The 18,171-nt window shown below is 38.9% G+C and overlaps 1 protein-coding gene across 1 annotated transcript in view; it reads left to right on the top strand.

The window, feature by feature from the left end:
- Nucleotides 1-18,171, top strand: part of CCDC112 (coiled-coil domain containing 112) — a 78,446-nt gene that overhangs the window by 11,512 nt on the left and 48,763 nt on the right. The window contains exon 3 of the mRNA XM_037167071.2: nt 4,490-4,603. The gene's annotated coding sequence lies outside the window, so the exon portion shown is untranslated. The remainder of the gene's footprint in view (nt 1-4,489; nt 4,604-18,171) is intronic.

Raw genomic sequence — 18,171 nt, 5'->3', positions numbered from 1 at the left:
TGATAGTTCTGTCTGTTGCCATTTTATTGTTCATAGTTTTGATCTTTTTCTTAAATGAGTCCCTTTAACATTTCATAAATAAGGGCTTTGTGATGATAAACTCCTTTAGTTTTTTCTTGTCTGAGAAGCTCTTTATCTGCCCTTCAATTCTAAATTATATCTTTGCCAGGTAGAGCAATCTTGGCTATAGGTCCCTGCTTTTCAAAAATTTGAATATTTCTTGCCAATCTCACATAGCCTGAAGAGTATATTTTGAGAAATCAGCAAACAGTCTTATAGGAATTCCCCTGTAGGTAAATAACTGCTTTTTTTTCTTGCTGCTTTTAAGGTTCTTTCTTTATCTTTAACCTTTGGTATTTTAATTGTGATATATCTTAGAGTGGACCTCTTTGCATCCATTTTGTTTGGGACTCTCTGTGATTCCTGGACTTGGGAGTCTATTTCCTTCACCAAATTAGGGAATTTTTCTTTCATTATTTTTTCAAATAGATTTCCTATTTCTTCCTCTTTCTCTTCTTCTTCTGGCACCCTTATTATGTGAGTGTTGGTGTGCTTGAAGTTATCCCAGTGGCAACTATCCTTGTTTTGGGGGATTCTTTTTTCTTCTTGTTCTGATTGGTTGTTTTTCACCTCCCTATATTCCAAATAGCTGATCTGATTCTTGGTGGCATCCACTCTACTGTTGATTCCCTATAAACTGTTCTTTATTTCAATTAGTGTATCTTTGTTTCTGACTGGATCTTTTTATGTTGTCGAGGGCCTCACTAAGTCCATTAAGCATCCTTATAACCAGTGTTTTGCATTCTGCATCTGATAGATTACTTGTCTCCATTTTGCATAGTTCTTTTCCTGGAGTTTTGATCTGTTCTTTATTTTGGGCCATGTTTCTTTGTCTCCTCATTTGGGCAGCCTCTCTGTGTTTGTTTCTATGGATAGAACTACCATGGTAGAACTCCCATGAGTCCCATCCTGTAGGGTTCAGTGGCACAACCTCCCCTATCACCTAAGCTGGTTACTTGAGGTGCATCCTTCCTGTGGTCTGAGTACAACTTCCTCTTATAGTTGAGCTTTAGTTGCTTTTGGCAGGTCAATGGGAGAGATTTAATCAGGCCAGGCCGTGGCAAGGACCAGCTGTGACCACTGAACACATACCTCTGCCCTCCATGGAGGCCCAGCTGTGCAGGAGCAGGGTAGTTGCACTCCAGTGTGGTCTACAGCTGTTCACTGAATGCTCAGGCTCTTGGATTTCCCGGTGGTGCAGGCCAAGGTCAATCGCCACCTGTGTTTTGCTGAGGCCATCCAGCCTGAGCTATAAAGCAATCTGAGATGGCTGCTACTTGTGGTGGGCTTGGAGGTTTCCAGGTGAAGCCAAGCTGTGAATCTAGGTTGGCTCCTGATAGTTCCAGGCCTGGGGCCACTTAGCAAGAGGTATAGGGGCTGGGAGCTCACTGATACTGACTGTTGATTGTTTGAGAGGATATAGGAAATTGTGAAGCATGAGCCTACACCAGCTATTCATATGGAAAAGCAGCTTGGGTGGGCCCATAATTAGGGTGGAATGGAGTCTCTGGAGATCTCCAGGGTGGGGCAGACACTGTTAGCCTGGTTAATGGATTCTCAGATACGGCACCAGCCTGCTGGCTATATGTCCCTCTTGGGTAGGGTACAGAAAATGGACGTTGGCCTCTACCTACCTTTCTGTGTGGGAGAAAGGTGATACCAGCTCTCATCTTGGTTCCATACACTTCAGTGTCTCCCTGTATGTCACTGGTGACTTTCAGGCTGCCACCCTTTACTGGAGCTCAGAGGGAGTGAGTCTGAGTAAGTCTGTTGTTGGTTCTTTAAGAGAACTGCTTGGAACTCCAGAAGTTTCTTCCACCAACTCAATCCCTGCTAGTTTTTGCAGACAGAATTATGGGGACTTATATTCTTGGCAGTAGAACCGTGGGCTAGGGGGCCTGGTGTGGGGCTGGGACTCCTCACTCCTAAGATATCCACACCAAACTTTTATTCACGACACATGGATGTGGGACCAGCCCATTCTGCATCTTGGCCCTTCCTACCAGTCTGAATAAAGTGGTTTCTTTAATTCCATAGTAGTTGGACTTCCATCAACTTAATTTCTGATGGTTCTTAATGATAGTTGTTCTATATTGTAGTCATAATTTTGATATAGTTGTACAAGGAGGTGAGCAGTGTTTATATATGCTGCCATCTTGGTTGGAAGTCTCTGTGTGTGTGTGTCTGAAATAAAGTGTTTTTCTTGGTCACCTGCCTTCCAGACCCTTTCAACAACTGAAAGGTAACCTATGAAGCCCTGTCCCTGAGACCCAGTACCAGCAAGTGCCACAGAGGAGTGGACAGCACATTGCACTGAATGAGTTCAGGAGTGAAGAAATCTTTTCTGATTTCATAAAATTATATTTTTTAATAAAACTGATTCATTAACATATAAATACATATCATTTCTTAAACCTTTTTAGGACATCCCAATTAAATTTCTGAATGAAAAAAATCTTTTTTTTTGTCACATCCTGTGGTCTTATAGAGTATTATGCTAAGTAAAATAAGTCAGACAGAGAAAAACAAATGCCATATGATTTCACTTATATGTGTGATCTAAAGAGTGAAATAAACAAATAAAATGTAAACAGACTCATAGGTATAGAGAACAGACTGATGGTTTCCAGAGGAGTGGGGGAGTTGGGAGAAGAGGTGCAGAAGGTGCAGGGATTGAGAAGTACAGATTGGTAGTCACAAAATAGTCCTGAGATATAAAGTGCAGCATTGGGAATATAGCCAATAGCATTGTAATAAATATGTCAGGTGCCAGGCAAGTGCTTGAAATATAGGGGCTACCACTTTGTGAAGTATATGATTGTCTAACCACTAATGCTGTACACCTGAAACTAATACAAAATAATAGTGGATGCAAACTATAGTTGAAAAATAAAATTTTAAGTTAAAAAAATAAGGATCCCATTCTTGAAAAGACTTGGAGAGGTAGGCACATGTGCTTGGTCTGACATCTTGTTCCAATCTGTTAGTTGTACACCAAGGAAAGACGAAGTCTTGAAATAGTCAAAAGACAGAGACTTGCTAAAAATCTTCACATAGAAACTCTCCAGGAAATGTTCCTCTTTTGGAAATCTCTGACCCCGAAATTTGCCAGTGGGCTCTGGGAACCATCAGCTGTAATGTTAGTTTTCTGTTGAATACCTCAAGCTGTGGGTCACAGAGCAGAGGAGATAGATTTTTATATAATCCTAATGGATTAATGGCTCAAAATCAAATCCTGGCAGAGTATCAAAGACTCACAACAGAAAGGCAAGGGTAAAAGTTCCCTCTCTAGAAAATACATGACTTTGGGCTTGTTTTTTTTTCTTTTAAAGATATTGAATATATTTATCATATTCTTTTCATCTAAGAAGCCAAAAGAAAACCACATGATGCCAAAGTAAGAAATAAAGCTTCCAAAGAACACAGAATAATTTGGGAAGCAATAAAAATCTGCTTTAAAAGATCTGCTTGTTTTAAAGAGCAGTGAAATGACCTGCTGCTATGCATCAAATTCTCAAATCTAGGCACAGACATTCTGTTTTCTGTTTAAGACCTTGTGTGAGAGTCTAAGCAAGTGTTTTTGTCCATCTGGTTTGTGCCTTGAGCTGCCTCTGCTCTGACAGCATTTCACCTACTTGAATCGGCAGAAAGGTTTCTCGCCACAAACTTCACACTCAAGGCTGGATCTTAGCAACATTGTACAGCAGAGATTTTTTTTAGCCTCTGGCTTCCCAGTTTGGAAAGTCTTTCTCTTCATCCTCTGTCTCCTAAGTATTAAATTTTTTTCTGACCCTTATTTCTGACTGGTGTAGCTCAGTGGGTTGAACTCAGGCCTGTGAAGCAAAGGGTCGCCAGTTCAATTCCCAGTCAGAGCACAGGCCTGGGTTGTGGGCCAGGTCTTCAGTCAGGGGTGCGAAAGAAGCAACCACACATTGATGTTTCTCTCCCTCTCTACATCCTTCCCTTCCAGTCTCTCTAAAAATAAATAAGTAAAAACTTCCTGATCCTTTATTATTATTAGACTTAGGTGCAAATGCCTGACAATACCTTAAACTTTTACTCCTTTCTGAAATACTTGCATTTGAACATGGATGCTATAACTGTGGAATCCTGGTGTCAGAGAAGGGGGGGAGCAGGTGAAGCACCCTGAGTGTGAGACAGGTATCCTCGTTCACCTGCTCGCCTAGGTTCTTATTTTATCTTCTCACCAGGTATCTCATCCTGCTGCAGTCAACAGGATCATAATGTTATGTCCCCTTGTTTCACAGAAGCAAGAGTCAGCAAGCTTTGTGTAGTAACTGCTTAAATATGAGCCCCTTAGGGTTATGCGGGGGAGCAAAGTGGTGGGAGCAGATGGGACTCCGGCTCTTCCCCCACCTTCTTCTTCAACCAAAGTGATTCTTTGTTTTTTCTTCTTTTTTTCCTCTAGTGTAAAATGTTTGAGAAAAGGGTTCTATCGCCAAAATAAAGATGGAAAACAAAGCAGATAAAGCTCTCTGGAATGGAAAGCTCTGTGCCCTAATTCCTGCTTCCTGGAACTCAGGTGAGTTTAATATGCAGAGCTAATATGACTAAGTCTCGGGGCCACATCTGGACGAAGATTATTTGCTACAGCTGCCTCCCAGCTCAGGCTGCACATTTGCAGAGAGGGGGCCTGTCCATTCCATCACTGAGGCAGGAAAGATATGACTCGAGGGGCATTTTCAGTGAGCATGGAAAACCAGACCATGGCAAATGACATGCTAGATTTTAACTGACACTCCAAGCCTCAGTGTCCTCATCTATAATCATCTGTAAAATGGGAATGATGACAGTGACCTCACAAGGTTATTGCGAGACTCGAGTGAGTAACATATGCAAAGCTGTCTACCCAGTGTTTGGCCCAGAATCCCTGTGCACGCCAGCTATTATCATTAACTCTACACTGTTCTCTCTCTATCACTCTCCAGTCTCTTCCTGTGGGATCCTCCTGTCACCCAACTGGACAGGAAGGGTTTGGATGGCGTTATACATTTTATCCTATGTTGTTAAACTCCCACCTCCCCACAGTACCTAGTACGGTGTCTGGCATATAGTGACTTCTCAACAAAACCTTAGTATTGTCACAAATATTGCAGTTGAGATCATGGACTGTTTTTTCTTCTGCAGTTGGTGAAACTGTGTCACCCTGATTGTCCTCATTTCTGTTTGCTTTTTATATATAGAATGTTACCTTTCCTTCTAAGCATTTTTTATTTTTTTAGAAAAAGCAGTTTCTGCAATTTGATCTTTGGGTCTACCTACATGAAAATGTAAAGAAAAAAGAGGGATAAAAATCAAATTCTTTTATTTTTTTAAATTTACTTCTAAGTCAACCCAGTAAGAGCTTATATTTCCCACTCTCAGACTATAGTATACTGGAAAAATCCTTTGGCTTCGCTTTGCTTTATACACTCCACTTATTTTAAAAAAGAGGAGAAAAACACATTCTTGAGTACTGTGAAGACTCTCTTATTTTTATAAGATTAGAGGGGTAAACATCAAAAAAGACCAAGTGTATCCAATAGTACAAATATGAAGAAAATTACATTCTCTTCTACCATTGGGTGAATTTGATGTAAAAATATTGTAGATACAAGATTAACTTTGTTAATGGCAAAATAAATGATTTAACTACATTTAAAATAGGCATAATAAGTGTCATGGTTAATATTTAATAACAAAGGAGTTTTCTTATTTAACATATGCTTTAAATATAAGTAGGAGTAAAATGGTACAGTCACTTCAATATATAGTTTGGTAGTTTCTTTAAAATTAAACATGTACTTACCATGTGACCCAGCAACTATACTTTTGGGCATTTATCCCAGAAAATTAAAACATATTTATACAAAAAGCATGTACATGAATATTCATGTCAGCTTTATTCATAATATCCACAAACTGTAAACAACCCAAATGTCTTTCAGTGGGTGGTAAATGGTAAACAAACTGTGGTACATCCATACTCAGCGATAAGAATGACAAAATGATTGATTGCTATGTGTACTGATACACACAGCAATAGGCACTGTGCCCAGTAGGGGAAAAAAGCCAGTCTTAAAAGACTGCATAATGTATGACTCCGTTTATGTAACATTCTTGAGATACCAAATTTAGATGGAGAACAGATCACTGGTTGGCAGGGGTTAAGGGGCAGCATGAGGGAGACGTGTTGAGGAAGTTCTGAATCCCTATTATAATGGTGTTTACACTCATCATCTGCACATGTGGTAAGACTGTGCAGAACTATGTACATGCACATGGAGCTTGTGAAACTGGCAAAACTTAAATAAGTTCTGGGTATTCTACCAATGCCGATTTCCTGGTTTTGACTTCAGACTATAGATATGCAGATGATACCACTGGAATAAACCAGATGAAGGGTATTTGAGATCTTCATATAATATGTACTTCACAATTTGTGAATCTATAATTACCTCAAAATAAAAACTTACACAAAAACATAAAAATAATAAATAAATAGAAGTTTCTACACAAAATAAATTTCCATTGCAAATATTAGTGTTTTTTAATAGACACGTATGAAAGGGAAGCAGTATGATATTACAGAGAGTAAGCTGGAGGGTCTAAAAAAGTAGCCCAAGAGACTTCCTCTCTGACTTAGCTTGTTAACACAGATGGAGTAGATTTTATCATGCAAACTTTGCTCTCCAAATTAATAATTAAACTTTAACTCCAAGCATTTTTATTAATCTTTTAAAATCCGAGGGAATTCCCCAGCATGAGCACTCATACCTACCCACATTTTCAGAGAAAAAAATAAAACATAAAGTTTCTCACTGTATGCATTCTGTATGCTACAAAATGTGTAACCCAGAAACTCTTTACTCTCCACAGTTCTGCATATTTCTTTCCCTTCCTTTTGATTCTTGCGATAATTGCATGAAGTATATAAAGGGGAAAACAGAAACAGAAAAATCTTAGGGTGCTAATACTACCATTCTGCCATGAACTGCCAAGATGAGTGCACATACCCAGACACAGGTGTCCCCGGGACCCCAGAGACCCAGGCATCTCTCAAATATCACACCAAAAGGACAAGAATGTGGAGTGACTGGACAGCATCCTGCTAATCTCCGCTGACACAAGTGTTGTACTGCCTGGTTCATGTCATTCCCTGACGTTTTATTCTCTAATAATCCTCTGACATAGGCATCCTATAAAGAAACTAGGTAACTCATACATTTGCCACAGATGTCTACACATGGCAAAGGGTAGGGCTGGTCCCGGCCTGCCACACTTGCAGTGACTCTGAGCTCAGTTTTCGGTGGCACACTGCATGGGTATAAACCTCAGCTCTGTAATGTTTGAGCTCTGCCATCTGCACCAGTGACAGGGCCTCTCATCAGTAAATAAAGGGGAATAATATCAATTGGGGTGTTTTGAAGATCAAATAAGTTAATATGTGTAAGTCATTTAGGTCAGGAGTCATCAAGATATGTCCTGTGGGCTATATCCAGCCCACTGCCTGTCTGGAAAAATAAGTTTTATTGGAACACAGCCAAACTCATTCCTCACCTGTTTCCTGTGGCTGTTTTCTCACTGCAACAACAAAATTAAGTACTTGTTATAAGAAGACCAGAGAACCCACAAACCTAAAACTTTTATTTTCTAGGAAATAGGTCCTTTATAGGAGAGGTTTGCTCACACCTGGTTTAGGTGAATATTTGGCAAAAACTGAGTGCTCAGTCAGTACTGACTATTATCACTGTTCACACTGAGGTCTTGGGGAACAGTCTCACCCTGACCACTGAGGGCCTTGTGCAGTTCATACTTCAAATAGTTTATCCTGAAATCATAATTCTAAAGTCTCTCACTTAGAAAACCTATTAATTTTTTATTTATTTATTTATTTATTTATTTATTTATTTATACTGTTGTTCCAGTACAGTTGTCTCCATTTTCCTGCCACCACTTTCCCCCACCCCACCTATCCCCACCTCCCACCCTCAATCCTACCCCTCTTTGGCTTTTTTAGGCATGTGTTATGAGAGCAGTAACCTGATAAACAGGTTTCCTACTCTCAGAGAAAACTACAGAGTCACTTTAATGAATCAAACATAACTGACCTGTCAAAAAAAATCTTGAATTTTGGTGCAGTTGCAGCTTGGCTTTTCCAGGTCAAGCAAACAAATGTATTTGCTAGGTAAGCATGAGGCAATACTAGGTCATGTGTCCAAAAAAGGGGGGGTTTCTATGGGAAGTAACCTCACAGGGTGATTTGATTATAAATTCCTAACTGGACAGGTCATAGTGGGTAGTCATGCCCGGGCCTATAACTTCTACAGTGAAAGGTTTCAGGCCAGCCCTGTCTGTCTAGGTTAACACACCTTTGAAATGCCAGAAGTAGTTTCCCTAGAAGAGAGTATTAACCCTCTGGAGAGCCCATCATCTTAACCTACTCCCTGCCTTGCTTTCTCTAATCTTCTTTATGTCCCCTCCTTAATATCAAAAACTTAAAACAATTTGCAAAACTGTTATTCTTCAAAGCATTTGAGATCTTGCTCCCTGGCATTTGTCATCAGTTTGGCTCAGATAAACTCTTATAAAATATTCACTATAGGTTTGGACATTTCTTATGTCAGCAGTCATTATGGTCATGTTCTTGGAGGTAGGAAAGGTTATTTACCTAAATGGCTCAGCTATTTGTGGAGGCCACATCTAAAGAGAAAGAATAAGGGAAGCAATCGTAAACTAATCTAGATTTTCAAAAGAAAAAAAAACAGAAGGAAAGGAAGGGAGGGGAAGGGAGAAAGGAAGGAAGGAAAACAAAGAAAAATAATTATTTTACTAACCTAGATAGTATCCCTGGATTGATTAGTATCCTTCCAAATTATAAAGCTAAAATAGATTTTTCACATAGTGTGCTGAGAGATCTTTGAAAACACAGTTCCTCCTTGACTAAAATCTGCCAACTTCTTTTTGCATAAAATCAGAATTTCATGATCTTGCTCTGCCTACTTTTCTGAACTCCATCTGCCACTGTTCTCCTCTTGCTCACTTAGTCCCACCACACAAACCTTCCTTTGTTCAAAGCACATGCAGCTGCTTTCCTTCATCTTCTCTCTGCCCGGACCAGTGTCCCCACATCTTCACAGGGCTGGTTCTTGCTCATGTGTTGCTCCTCAGCTCAAATGGTACTTCCCCAAACAACTTTCTCTTGAGATCACGCACTCACATTCTCCATCACATCTTCCTGTTTTATTTTATTCATAACCCTCATCGCTAACTGAGATTATCCTGTTTGCTTAGTTGACAAGGTCTGTGTTCCTCCACCAGTACCTAAGCTTTGTGAGAGCCTGGAATTTCCTCTGTACACATTGATAGTCAATGGATAGTTGTTCAGTGAATGAACTAGCAAGATTTTTACCCCACAACTTAAAAAAAGGTCTGAGGTAGATAACTAGAACTCTTTAGGAAAAGTTAATTTAGGTCAAGGAGCAGTTATGTCTTTGGAGTGTTTTAAGGAGACACAGAAAGACTGTCAAACAACTATTTAGAATGTGATATCCAAATGTATTCTTCTGGGACTTCTGGACAAGATGGAGGTGTAGGTGGATACACAGTACCTCCTCATACAACCAAAAAAAAGGGCAACAACAAATTTAAAATAGAAAAAACAACCAGAACTGCTAAAAAATTGAACTGTATGGAAGTCCAACAACCAAGGACTTAAAAAAGAAACATTCATCCAGACTGGTAGGAGGGGCAGAGATAGACAGTCATGGTGGAGAGGACTTGTGGCAAGGTGGCAGCTGGCAGACTGGGTAGTCCCACATTTGCCTGTGGATAAAGCAAGATGGACAACTAGGGAGCAAGACAGGCCACACAATCCAGGGTTCCAGCACTAGGAAATAAAGCCTCAAAACCTCTGACTGAAAAAATCTGTGGGGGTTACAGTGGCAGGAGAAACTCCCAGCCTCACAGGAGAGTTCATCAGAGAGACCCACAGGGTCCTAGAATGTACACAAACCCACTCACCTTGGAATCAGCACCAGAAGTGCCCAATTTGCTTGTGGGTACTGGAGGAAGTGACTGAAAGCCAGCTGAGAAGTGAACAAGTGGCATTGTTCCCTCTCATACCCCTCCCCCACATATAGCACCAAAATGTAGCACGTGGATTGCCCCACCCTGGTGTACACCTAAGTCTCCTCCCCCTTCTATGTAACAGGCATGCCAAGACAAAAACATATGGCCCAAATGAAAGAAGAGATCAAAGCTCCAGAAAAAATACAACTCAGCGATGAAGAGACAGCCAACCTATCAGATGCAGAGTTCAAAGCACTGGTAATCAGGATGCTTATAGGATGGTTGAGTATGGTCCCAAAATGGAGGAAAAGTGAAGTCTATGAAAAGTGAAATATAGAAAAATATACAGAGAACTGGTACTGAAATCAATGTTTTGGAGCAGAAGCAAGAAATAAACATTCAACCAGAACAGAATGAAGAAGCAAGAATGCAAAAAAAAAAATGAGGAGAGGCTTAGGAAACTCTGGGACAACTTTAAACACTCCAACATCTGAATCACAGGTCTGCCAGAAGGAGAAGGGGAAGAGCAAAAAATTAAAAACTTATTTGAAAATATAATGGAGAACTTCCCCAATATGGTGAAGGGAATAGACATGCAAGTCCAAGAAGCTCATAGATTCCCCAAAAAAGTTGGACCCAAAGAGGAACACACCAAGACACATCATAGTTAAATTGCCCAAGATTAAAGATAAGGAGAGAATCTTAAAAGCAGCAAGAGAAAAGGAGACAGTTACCTACACAGGAGTTCCCATAAGACTCAGCTGATTTCTCAGCTGAGGAAACCTTACAGGCAAAAAGGGGCTGGCAAGAAGTATTCCAAGTCATGAAAGGCAAGAATCTACATCCAAGATTACTCTATCCAGCAAAACTTTCATTTAGAATGGAAGGGCAGATAAAGTACCTCCCAGATAAGGTCAGGTTAAAGGAGTTCATCATCACCAAGCCATTATTATATCAAATGTTAAAGGGACTTATCTAAGAAAAAGAAGAAGATTGAAAATATGAACAGTAAAATAACAATAAACTCACAACTATCAACAACCGAACCTAAAAAAAAAACCTAAGCAAACAACTAGAATAGGGACAGATTCACAGAAATAGAAATCACAGGAAGGGTTATCAGCAGGGAGGAGAAGGGGGAGAATGGGGGGAAAGGTACAGGGAATAAGAAGCATAAATGGTAGTTACAAAATAGACAGGGGGAGGTTAAGAATAGTATGGGAAATGGACAAGCCAAAGAACTTACATGTACAACCCATGGACATGAACTAAGTGGAGGAATGATGGTAGAAGTGGGGGTACAGGGCAGAGGGGAATAAAGGGGGGAAAATGGGACAAGTGTAATAGCATAATTAATAAAAAATATTTTTAAAAAATACATTTTTCTGATACTTGTGTTCTCCTGCCATTTAGGCAGGAAATTCCTACTTGAAAGTCTGTGGAAGTGTCTTTTAATTAGCAATTACATTCCTCCCTATTAATCTTTATCAAACTGCCTTTAAGGCCAGCAGACAAATGGAATTTCCTTGAGTTTACCTAATGCCTGCAAGTAATTTTTCCCTTCAGTGTCTCTGGGACCACGGTCAAAGGTCAAGTCCCTCTTTTAGAAGACAACAAAAATCACTTCTCAACACTCTTTGAACTTTCTGTTTATGGTTCCATTTTCAGTTTTTTTTTTAATATGAAAAGTTAATATATCAAAGCCCATTAAGGAAAATAATGTTACACCTGAGAGTAGTTTAATATTTTCACAAAAAGTAAAAATTGACTCATCATATGGAATAAAGAATGTCTCTAACCCTTGGAAATACCTCTTACAAAAGTTCTTTCATACTAGCACTAAAAATATGCAAACACTCCACACAGAAATAGAGACCTAAACAGCCTCTTGGACTGCCTGCACTGGTGAGCTGAGGTGGTGGTGGAAGCAGGCATCCAGAAGGAGTCTCTCCTAAGACCCACCAACTCTAGTTCATTTGCCAATAGCACATGAATATTATCACTGAAAATGTATTTCAATTTGCATACAATGGAAAGGGCGCTCAGTTTACACATGGGAACTGAGTCTAGATTAATTTTATATATAAAAAGGAGGGAAGAATGAAAAATAATTAATTAAATTTAGAGGAAAAACTACATGTAATACTCAATGCATACAAATGAAAGGTTAGCTAAGTACATTTTCTAGCTCATACATGTTTTTAGCTGTGTGATTAAAACCTTGTTGTTTTCTTCATTTATTCATTTATTTATTAAAAAGTGACTTATTAAGTTCCTATTATTTAGCAGATAAAATTCCAGGTTCTCACAGAAGTTAGGTACTAGGGAAAGGAGACAGATACTCCTCAAATAAGAAAATAAATTTAATTCCATATTTAAATCTGAAGTTCTGAATGTCAAGCAAAATATCTGAAAAGGTTCATCTTGATCAAGCTTTATTAGTCTTCATGTAAATTATTAACATTGATTTGGACAGACCTAGGGAACACTAATTCAGAATTTCACATAGACACAGATTTGAGTGAGAATTTCCAAGTGGGACAGACGAGAAACATGGCTTTCCAATGGGATTATAGTTTCATTGAATCAAAAGAGTCTTGGCCCAGATTTTACTGAAGCAAATTAAACGTTGGACATTTGTTTTAATCACATAAAAATACATTTTCTAAATGAAGTTTATAAAATAAAATAGCTTTTTATCTATTTGGTGGATTAGAAAGATTAGTCTTCTTCAGAGTTTTGTTGCTTTCCACAGAGATCACTCACTGAGACGGATCTCTAAAGAAGAGCACACGTGCACGGGAAAACACGGGGCCTGGTTTGCTCACTGCTGGATCTCTGCCAAGTACCGAGACCTTACTAAGGGCTTTAGTCCCATGGCCTTGTTTAAACCTTGGGAACAACATGGCCAGGCAGGTAGGACATAGACAGAAATAGAGAGTTGAGTAATTTGCTCAAGGTTGACTCAGCTAAGTAGGTCAGTAGGAGAACCTAGATTCAAATTTAGGTCCAACTCTGGAGTTCATAAACACACAAGCACTTTACTGGGGCCGCTCTCTCAGTTGAGAAATGTCATTTACTTGAATCTGAATCAAAAGTGTTTTGGTCCATTTGGCTGTTTCCCTAATGCCAAGTGCTCTGGACAAATTCCGGGGTATTTGAACAGCTCCTTTGGCAATGCCCAGCAAAGAGATTTAGGCTTAGTGTTTTTGTTTTTTACTGTGGACCTTGATACGAAAGAAGTTTTACCATTGAAGAATGCTTTCTGTGTCCGAGGAGAGCTTCTAGGCAGAGTTATGAGGCATTTATATTAAGTATTTGTCCAACTTCAAATTTTAGTTATGTAATATTTAAAATAAACAGAATAGTATAGAGAATAATGTAACAGTTGCCTATATAATCACCCCCAGAATTAAGGAGATGCTGTGGGGGAGGAAAGGTGGTAACTTTTCCTTCATCCCTAAGATTTCCTCCTCCTGCATGGAGGTAGCTCAGCTACTGATGATAGTTACTGATGTCAGTTACTCCTGCCCATGGGAGGTAGAGGGTCTTCCCTCACTAGTAAGTTTGGGAAGAGGAACTACTCATGCTTAGCGCTGTTCCTTGCTGTCTTCTTCATCTTGAAAACATGCTTGCTCTCTAAGAACATAAGCTCTCGGTGGTTTCTGCCATGTTAAGAGCAAAGTTTCAAAGGCTCCCACGTGCAGGTCTAGCCCTGTTAATGACAGGCTCATCAGTGCCGCCTGTTTCTGGGGTCCAATGTGTAAAATTTGAGATCTGAGCTGCATTTTCATCATTTAAGTGCATAATTATAAATGTGATCTTTTGTTGTCAATATGACTCTTTGTCTTTCTTTTATTTCAGTCAGAACTTAGGTGCTATTTTGAGGGATTCCTTAAACCCCAACATTAAAATTTAACCATGCTAAGAGCCTTCCTTCTAAAGATGAATAAAAGTTACAATTATAGCTAAAGGTCCCCCACCTCCAACCACCGTATTTTTTCTTCCTTCCCTAGTACTAACCACTAACCTGACCATATCTTTCCCATACATGTTTTGGTATTTTTACTATATAGGTATATGTCCACAAGCAATATTATATTGCTTTATGTGTCTAAATTTTTATAAAATGGTATCATCCTGTGAACATTCTTTTGTAACTTGCCTTTTCCATTAAATACTGTTTTTGAGATTTTCCCCCATATGATATACATGTAGACTATTGATTTATGTTGCTGCATAGTACTTTACTACATGACTAAACTTAGTTTAGTTTTTTTTCTTTTTTAAGTTATTTTTTCCATGTTTTTACAGAGTGAGCAATGGTACAATTGATATTCATGTATATATTTCTTTGTGAGAGGGTTTTTCTAAGGTAGATATCTGTCTATACGAATTAATAAATGCTAGCTGATGTAACTAACCCAAGTTCAGATAAGCTCTGAAACCTCAATGAAAGTTTCTTTCTTGCTTAAAGTCCAAGTAGATGTACAAGGTGAGAGTGAGGAAGGAGGAAGATAGCTCTGTTCCACAGAACCCCTCTGACACCCAGGCTGAAGGAGAGTCTGCCACCTGTCAAGGTGAGCCTGTTTGCCAATGTCCAGTCAGTTGATGGAGAAAGAGTGGAGAAGATAGTCTAGTTTTTTAACCTCTCTGGCCCAGAAACTACACACATTACATCTCTTCATGTTCCATTCTGTTGTGAACCAGTGCATCTAAATGCAAATGGCTAGGAAATATGGCCCCTGGTTAGGCAGCCTCATTCCCCAAACTACTCTGTCTTCAGAAAAGGAACATCAGTTTTGGGAGAACAGCTGACTATCTCTGCCACAACACCTAAAATTGGTGTTGCTGGTTCTGTCAAAAAAAAAAGGGTGTTTTCCCCCTTACATTTAAGTAATATCTATTGAAGTTCTACACTGACCCAGACATCAGACTAGGAATTGGGGATGCTGATGAGAACAAAATTAATATAACCCCGTTCCTCCTGGAGATTTAACCTAGTAAATGAGACATATTCCAAACAAGGACATTATAATCTAGTGTAGAAATATTACAACAAGAGGATTTTAAGATGCTAAGTTAAGATCACATAAGAGGGCCATTTAAATCAGACTTGGGAGGTTATGGGAGATTTAGTACAAACTCCAGAGTTCTGCGTTGGAGTTAGTCTGCTGAAGTATAGGTTGCAGAAGAGTGAGGGAGGGTGAAAAAGGACAAAGAAAATGTGGATAGTATTACAGAGATGCCGGAAGGTGGGAGAAAGCATGGAATCAGAGAATCTGTAGAAACCCAAAGGAATCAACACCTGATTGGATTTTGAGATAAATGTGAAAATGAAAGTATTAATGATGACACTTTGCTTCCTGCTTGGATAAATGGTGAAAATCTGATGATAAAGATGACAGATTTGATTTTAAACAAATTGAGTTGTAGGTATATATTTAACATCCAAGTGGAGATTTCCAATAACTTCATGGCTATATGGCTCTTAATCATGGGGAAAAGATGAAGATTAAATCTAATATTGAGATATGGAAATAATAAACACCAGAATGACATTCACAACTTATGGTGCGATGATACTATATAGAACAAGAAGAGACTAAAACAGGAGAGAACTCAAAGTAACAGCAACATGAAAAGAAAAGGCAGAAGTAAAGGAGATAAAAGGATTTGCTGGTTAGAGTTATTAAAAATGACCTATAATTGCACAAAGTAGTTCCCTGTTATTGCCATCTTTCCTTCCGCATCTCTCTTCTCAAAAAACAGCTATTTACTCCAAAATTTTTATTTTCTAGAGGTTTTTTTTTTGTACTAAGGATGATGTTACAAGCTTGTGCGTCTTTGTAGAAAGAGAAATAGATAGAATTACTGTTAGCTTCTTTCTCTTGCCATTGTATTTGGTAGTATGGTAAAAGAGAATATTGTTAGTTGTAGTTGTTGAAAGGGGTCTCAGGGGAGAACAGCCCAGCAGATTTCATTCATTGTCACATTCCCGAACTTCAAGACTTTGAGAGATCTCTTAATTACATCAATGCTCAGTAACTCCATCAGGAAAAAAAATTATTAACTTTAAAGTTGATAAGAAAGATCAGCTTGTACCCAAATGTTAGGCCAACATAAATTCCAAGGCAGGTTTTCTGAAGTCAGAAAAGCTAAAGAAGCCCTTGGTGTAGGCTAGAGATTGAGTTTGGCTTCCACCCCATCCTTCAGAAATTCTAGGCTACTTTCGGATCTTGTGTCCTCTGGTCGGTCATCTAACCCTGACTGAAAATAGGAAATATAATTATATCAAGGCACCTGGGAATATCATAAAATGAACCCTGCATGTATTTAGGATCAGTAAGTAAAGAATCAATGCCCAGAGGAGAGAAAGTATTTTGGGAAAGTTTATAGTCTTTCTTTTAAAAACAGGTTTAAAAAATACAGAAGAAAAAACAACACAAATATGTCATTTTTAATCAAAGTACCCTTTAACAACCTAAATGGCATTTCTTACAGCAAGGTAAACTATTTGGCTAACAACGATGCTACTACACTCTCTAATTACTTTACAGTTGGCAGTGATGTGAGACTGGCAATGTGGAATAATTAGAGTTTAGTTGAGAGCGTATCAAGTTCCCCATTATAGTCAAATATTCTGTAGCTATCAAAAAGAATAATTGTGCTTATAATACAATTATCTCTAAGACATTTGTTAAGCTTTAAAAAAGCATGCATAAAAAGTGCATGCAGCATATAAATATTTGTGTAACAATAGGAGGACAATATAATGCACACACATGTATTTGCTTGTATAGGAAAGAATATCTTTAGGGATAATACAGAGGGAAAATGAGGGACCAGAGGAATAGGCGTTAGGGACAGGAGGTAGACTAATGTCACCATATACTCTTTTATGTTTGAATTTACTGTGTGTGTGTGTGCATGCATGTGTGTATGTGTGTTTAGTGTGAGAAAAAGAAAGGTATGGTTGTTAGTCCCACTGCCTACTGAGAATAGCATTTCAAAGTAAGGATTAATACTCAGTGAAAGTAGACTTAGTGACTTTCCTTTGAAATTAAGGAGACGCCAGATATTACAAGACTTGTCCTCTTTTTTTCTAAGTTTATGCTTCTCAATCTGATTTTGGCCCAACACGAAATATAATCCAGTCTATTAAAGAACAGCCATTTCTCCTCCTGCAAGTGATTTTCAGCTGGGAGCCACATACCCTGCAGGAACAGGACAAGTGGCTTTGAACTTGTTCAAGGGGCCATGGGCAGAGAGGAATGGAGGATCAGGAGGAGCAGAATATTCTCAGGAATGGGATCACAGAATGGTTTACAGGAGAGGAACACATCCTTATATAACCATTATAATTGTCTTGTATCCTTTTTTGTGTCCAGGGTAGTATAGATTTTAAGATATTTCTAGGTATTCTCTTTGGGGCAGAGTTCTCTGGACTGCATAGGGCCATCTTACCAGCTAATGCGTTTTGCTTTACAATGTTTGTGACCAACCTGACCTAACCCCAGCCTAGACCTCTGTTTCTCTGCCACCCTCACCCAAAGGGCCACATTTGGAATGTTGGGGAGGAGAGTGGTGACAATGTCCCCTGGCAATCTGGAGACCCACCCCAATCTATCACCCATATTCAGTCACTCAGCCATCCTTGAGGAACAAAGAGTTCTAAATGAAAACCAGAATCAGTGCTTGTTGGCCATTGTAATCTTCCATTAAAGGGGGAAATTAAACCAATCAAAAGAACATTTCATCAGCTTTTTCTAGTTGTGCTAAAAAAAAAAGAAAAAAAATTGCCATAAAAATTGTTATAATTTAGGATCCTAGTATAATACAGCTATGGCACATGTAGCACATAGATAGATACTTTTTGGACTGATGTCCCCAAAATTCCTGTAGGTTTTGCTTTAAATTTTTGTTTTTTCTACCAATTTATTAATCTACCTCATCAAAAGGAAATTTGTAGCACAGCTAAATGGTAAGAGATCAGGGAACAAAATTCTGTCTGGAAATAGTGACCTGGTTTCACTAGAT

Source organism: Artibeus jamaicensis, unplaced genomic scaffold (assembly GCF_021234435.1).
Source record: "Artibeus jamaicensis isolate MK-2021 breed Jamaican fruit bat unplaced genomic scaffold, CSHL_Jam_final contig_402, whole genome shotgun sequence".
NCBI classification, from domain to species: domain Eukaryota; kingdom Metazoa; phylum Chordata; class Mammalia; order Chiroptera; family Phyllostomidae; genus Artibeus; species Artibeus jamaicensis.
This window is presented reverse-complemented; position numbering and strand designations above follow the sequence as displayed.